Below are 6,951 nucleotides of genomic sequence, written 5' to 3' on the forward strand. Positions count from 1 at the left end.
ATTTTTAGTATCCATGTAAATACAACTAAATCACACTGATTCAGTTTTAACAAAGTGCATCTTGTCATTCAGGTAACTTTGCTTTTGTAGTCTTCCACTTATTTGGTTAAATTCAAAAACACAAACTCAAAATTCAGCAAGGGCTTTCATCACGAAAAGAGCTTCTAAGTACTCACAACATTCAAACTGTACAGGATGCAGCTTTTGGGAGTGGTGTGCTGTGTTTTTAGCAGCAGCAAGAGTTGTTCCTTCAGAACATCTTGTACCATGTTCACTAAGCCATCGAAGTAAACCAAAAAGGAGGAGGGAAAAGAAATTAACAACGACAGAAATCCGGAACAGAACCAGGTAAGGTCAAACATTCCAAAACAACCAAGTCTCCCTCAGCATTTCCACAGAGGCTGTGCCTAGACTCTAGCTCCAGCACTCCCTGAATGTGAACAAGTGATTTCCCACAGGTCTAGCCCAGATCATTCATTACGGCCACCCTGCCAGGCACCTGAATGAACACATTGTCTTATCCTCATCCTCAGAGTCATTTAAAATGTTTGAATCTCTTTTTCAAGAACTTTTCTCATTAAAAACCTTCAAGGTTCAACTCTTTCAATATGCCTTTTTTTTTTTTTTTTTTTTTTTTTGAGACGGAGTTTCGCTCTTGTTTACCCAGGCTAGAGTGCAATGGCGCGATCTCGGCTCACCGCAACCTCCACCTCCTGGGTTCAGGCAATTCTCCTGCCTCAGCCTCCCAAGTAGCTGGGATTACAGGCACGCGCCACCGTGCCCAGCTAAATTTTTGTATTTTTAGTAGAGACAGGGTTTCACCATGTTGACCAGGATGGTCTCGACCTCTTGACCTCATGATCCACCCCCTCGGCCTCCCAAAGTGCTGGGATTACAGGCGTGAGCCACCACACACGGCCCTCAATATGATTCTAACCATCTTTTCTATCTCCCATTTCTTTTCCATTGTTACACAAAATTTTGGTCCAGCTAAACTTTTCAGTGTTTCTTGACGGCGGCCCAAAGTTCACTGCGGCTGATTCTTGGCCTTGCTTCTCCTTCTGTCTGGAACATCCCTCCTCCATTCCTCTGGCCATTGAGCCTATAAAATCCTATCCATTCTTCAAAGGCCATCTCAGTGCTACATTCCGAACAAAATCGTTTGAAATCCTTTCAACTTGATGTGATTTCTTCATTTTTATCACTTCACTCCACCCCTATAGCATTTTGCCTTCTCTTGTTGAATTTCTAATTCTGCCTATGATACTATAATTCCCTTGAGAGACAAAGCCATATCTTATCCAAGATTTTGACCTTCTAATACATGGCCTGTGATCCTAGCCCAGGATAGAGTCCCAGTGCTGTGAAATTAGATTGTGCTACAGCACACCTTTCCTACTAGAACATGTACAAATACAATCTTTTTCTGTTCTCTGGTATTGTGGTGAGAATAAAGACTTGAGTAGGACATAGAGAAGCTAATTAGATAGCCTCGGATAAGTCAGACTGGGAAAGTAAGGGTATAGGAAGCCTGTTATAGCCTTGGGGCAAAGTGTTGGCTCTGCAGATGTGCCTCTAAAAATGTAGGTACATGGAGTTGCTGAGGCAGATGGCACTGCTTGTGCCCAGTGGATAAAACACTTTAAAAATGGCTACATCCAGGTCTCTTGGCCATGCTAGAAATCTGGAGTCAGTGTAGTTTTCAGGCATTCTGACCAGGAACAGAATTGTCAGAAGTGATTTTATAACATGCTTTGCTGAAAAATATTGTCCAGGAACATATATATATATACATGTCAGTAGAACAGTCATAATCTTAAAACTAAACCAGGAAAACTGCCTAGACTAATCGGAAGAGAAGAAAAAAGATGGCTTCACCTCATTCTGCCTACATACATCTTTTTACTTTTTTAACAATATCTCCAAATTCCCAAATATACTTAAGTACAGAGGATGGTGATCTGAACTGGGCTATAGAAATCTGCGTTCTAACTTGAGATCCTCCATTAAATAGTTAGGTTACTTTGGGAAAATGACTTTACCTATCCAAGTCCCATGTTCTCAGCTCAAAATTCTAATAAACTGACATAAAATTTAGAAATGCTACAATTCGTCTCAGCTCAACTCCTAAATCATATGGGGCTTGGTGTAGTCTCAGCCACTCATTCCTAAAGTGTTTTCCTCCTTTGGCTTTTTTCTTATTAATTATTTAATACCACAGTTGCACCTCTCACTTGTTTTTTTTTTTTTTTTAACCACATGAAAACCCTCTGGGACTATGACTGCCCACCCACTAAATTCTGTTCCTAGTTACAATTCCACAGGGAACTCTCACCCTTTCTCAGACTCTTCAGATCAACACACCATATGATGAAACTGTTTTCTGTGTTTCAAATGAACAAGAAGAAGAGAAAGGATTCCATATGTTGAGAACTATCACAAATGTGGGAAACCACAGTCCAGGTCCCACCACCCCTTTCTCTTAATAACAAAATACAGGGAAGCCTAGTACTTGAAGAATGCTCAATCTTCATGGGTATTTGATGTGAGAATAAAAATCCACATGATCAGAGGATAGTTCTCACTCATACCTAAAATTCTATAATTAAGTGAAATAGGTTTTCAAAATCTAAGGACATGGATGGTAGTGTATTTGCAAAAGATCTACTTTTGTGTATTGCATGATAGTGACAGATTTAACTTTGAAATGAAACCATGCTCTTTAGGTGTCAACAACTAACTAAAAGAAGGCATAAAAGAGAAAATACATGAATTTGGGGCTCGCAAAAGTGAGATTTTTAAAAGAAGCAGTTGCTTTATTATGGCATTCAAACATTATTAAAAAACTGATGCATGCAATATTTTTTGAATGTCTAGTTACATAAACAATCTTGTGATAATCGTTCTCAATATGTTATGGCATTGAATAGCCACAAGAACCATATTTCAGCCCCATTTTGAATGTGGGGAACCTAAAACAAACATCCAAACCCATACCATGTGACTTCAGAATCTCTGTTGTTTTTTTAACACTGTATTATAAGTCCAGAATGTGGCCTCAAGAAGTCTTAGATTTCAACCAGCCCTCCTTGTTCCCTCATGTTCATCCCTGTTCCAGGCATGACTGTTTGTATATCATCATTGAGCTAGGTCTGTCCTGTTCTTAGAATCCCACACTTAAGACTTTCCATTATATTTGTTGATAACCCACTTCAAGGGCTAAAAGCCTTTATGATGAACTGGCATTTCCATAACTACCTAAATCCCTTTTGGTGCTATTTCAACTTAGTATTTTTACTCCAGGGTGTGATTCATTTATCCTTTCATTTATATCTGACCCAAGCATACTTTTCAAACGTAAATCTTACTGCTCCCTTTCATGGATGTTTCAACATTTTTTGTTTAAAAATAACACAGGCCGGGCACGGTGGCTCAAGCCTGTAATCCCAGCACTTTGGGAGGCTGAGGCGGGTGGATCACGAGGTCAAGAGATCAAGACCATCCTGGTCAACATGGTGAAACCCCGTCTTTACTAAAAATACAAAAAATTAGCTGGGCATGGTGGCATGTGCCTGTAATCCCAGCTACTCAGGAGGCTGAGGCAGGAGAATTGCCTGAACCCAGGAGGCGGAGGTTGCGGTGAGCCGAGATTGCGCTGCTGCATTCCAGCCTGGGTGACAAAGCGAGTCTGTCTCAAAACAACAACAATGACAAAAACTAAAAATAGAACTACGATATTATCTAGCAATCCCATACTGGTCATTTCTTCAAAGGAAAGGAAATCAATATATCAAAGAAACATCTGTGTTTCAATATTTATTGTAGCACTATTCACAATAGCTGAGATATGGAATCAACTTATGTCTATCAACTAATGAATGGACAAAGAAAATGTGGTATATATACATAAGAGAATACTATCCACCAACGAAAAAGAATTAAATACTATCATTCATGGCAACATGAATGAAACTGGAGGACACGTTAAGAGAAATAAGCCAGAAACAGAAACCTAAACACTGCATGTTCTCATCCATATATAGACGCTAAAAAAGTTGATGTCATAGAAGGAAAAAGTAGAACAGAGGATACTAGAGGCTGGGAAGCATGAGGGAAGAGATTTGTTAAAAGATACACAGTTACAGCTGGATAGGAGAAATAAGTATTCTTATTTGTTAAAAGATACACAGTTACAGCTAGATAGGAGGCATGAGTATTCTATTCCACTGTAAGATGATTATAGTTAACAATATTATATAGTTTCAAATAGCCAGAAAGAGGAAATTGAATGTTCCCAATACAAAGAAATGATGAATATTTGAGATGATAAGTATACTAATTACCCTGATCTGATCACTATACAGGATATGTATGAAAATATCTTTATGTACTCAATAAATATGTACAATTATTATATGCAAATTTAAAAAATAAAATTTAATTTTAAAAAAGGAAAAAAGTAAAATCCTAACAATTCTCAAAAACCAGCTCAAATAACTGCAACTTTTGCAAGCTTGTCAGTTTTCCTATGCCTGTTTCCTCTTCCCTCCCAGACTGGAGGTTCTGTGAGAACTGAATTCATGTCTGGTTCATCTTTGAATGCCCAGAAAATGCAGTAAAATATTTAATAAATGGTAGAGAAAATAATTTCACAGAGGAGATGATTTTTATTCTGCTAAAAACTTTAAGACACTTTTAAAATTTTACTTTGAGGCTTATTTACTTTCTCTTTTCAAAGATAAACTATTCACACATCCTTTAACAATACCTCTTGAGCTCAATTTTAAAATAGGTGGTTCTTTTCTGTGAAATTGAAGAGGCCCTAAATCTGTCAGAGTAGTAAAACTGGGGAAAAAAATGAAAATAGAATCACCGGATGACAGAGTGAGAAGAAACAGAGAGGAGAGAAGAAGATTGACCCCCAAGCAGGTGGAGGAACACGTGTGGAATCACGAAGCTGGTAGTGTTTCAGAACCAGGGCTTGAGCCTGGGCATCCTGACCCTCAAATAACCCCAAGACTCATATTTGACATGAAGGTTGCATGTGTCACTGCATATATACAGTAAGAGGCATGTCTGTTGCTCTCAAGCTCTGGTATTTTTAGCACAAAATTCCAATTTGTCAAAGTAGTAGCCAGACTGGTAAATAAGGCTATTCTAATCCTAAAAACTTCTGTGAATCCAATCCCAAAATGAACTATTTTCATCTTTCCTCCTTGACCTATGTTAGTGGAGCTGGATCATCTACGTAACCATGTCTACTTGGAGGGTGTATAAGTCAAGAAGTGGGGAGAGGGCCCAGTTGCACTCCCTGATCCGATTTTTACCCTACTCTATTTTGTCCTGGGAGGTTGATCCATGTAGACTTCATCACCATGCTTATGTGTCCCCTGCCTTCCTGTTTGGTTTGATTACTGGTATGTTTTGGCAAGTAATCAGAGGGAGAGAGAAAAGCAAGGTTGGGGTATTTATTCTTCTTGCTTCCTCCCCCTTGGGTTGCTGCACACTGTCCTTACCTTCTGAGGGCTTCTGTTAAGTGGCTCTCAGTATGCAGGTACCTTCTCTGGGTTCTGGTGACACCTTCTCTTTGTGCCCTAAGGGTGTAGGGTAGTAAAGGCGATTCAGTAAGGCAAGCCCAGGGATACAGCACCATCCTTTGTTGGTTTCTCTAAACTCTGCCCACAATCTTATGAGTAGATTCTTCATTAAAGTCTCCTTCCAGTTTTTCCACCAGTCACTACACTGAAAGATAGGGATTCAATTTCACAGAAAAGAACCACATATTTTAAATTGAGCTCAACAGGAATAGTTAAAAGGCATATGAAGAGCTTATCTCCTCATATATTCTGGTTACTAATTCCTTTTCTGATGCATAGTTTGCAAAAATTTTCTCCCATTCTTTGGGTTGTTTCTTCACTTTGTTTATTGTATCCTTTGCTGTGCAGAATCTTTTAACTTGATGTGATCCGATTTGTCCATTTTTGCTTTGGTTACCTCTATCTGTGGGGTATTGCTCAAGACCCAGACCGATGTCCTGGAGAGTTTCCCTAATGTTTTCTCACAGTAGATTCATAGTTTGAGGTTTTAGATTTAAGTCTTTAAACCATTTTGATTTGATTTTTGTATATGGCAAGAGATACAGGTCTAGTTTCTTTTATATGTGGATATGCAGTTTTCCCAACACTATTTATTAAAGATACTGTCTTTTCCTCATTGTCTGTTATGGGCACTTTTATCAAAAATGAGTTCACTCTGGATGTGTGGATTTGTTTCCAAGTTCTCTATTCTGTTCAGTTGGTCTATGTGTCTGTTTTTATGCCAGTACCATGTTGTTTTGGTTACTATAGCTCTGCAGTATAATTTGAAGAGAGGTAACATGGTTCCTCCGGTTTTGTTATTTTTGCTCAGGATAACTTTGGTTATTCTGAGTCTTTTGTGGCTCCACATACATTTTAGGGTTGTTTTTTCTATACCTGTGAAGAATGTCATTGGTATTTTGATAGGGCTTGCATTGAATCTGCAGATTGTTTTAGGAAGTATGGATATTTTAACAACATTGATTCTTCCAACCCATGAACACAGAACATTTTTCCATTTTTTGGTATCCTCTTCAATTTCTTTCATCAGTGTTTTATAGTTTTCATTAGAAGACCTTTCTTTTTTTGGTTCAGTTAATTCGTAGGTATTTAATTTCATTTATGGCTATTGTAAATGGGATCAGTTTTTAAATTTATTTTTCTCATTGTTCACTATAGGCATAGAGAAATAGTACTGATTTTTGTATGTTGATTTTGTATCCTGCAACTTTACTGAATATGCTAATCAGTTCTAATAGTTTTCTTGTGGAATCTTTAGGTTTTTCCAAATATAAGATTGTATCATCTACAAACAAGGATAACTTGAATTCTTGCTTTCTAATTTGGATGCCCTTTATATTTTTCTGTTGTCTAA

This window comes from Callithrix jacchus, chromosome 10, assembly GCF_049354715.1.
Source record: "Callithrix jacchus isolate 240 chromosome 10, calJac240_pri, whole genome shotgun sequence".
Taxonomy (NCBI): domain Eukaryota; kingdom Metazoa; phylum Chordata; class Mammalia; order Primates; family Cebidae; genus Callithrix; species Callithrix jacchus.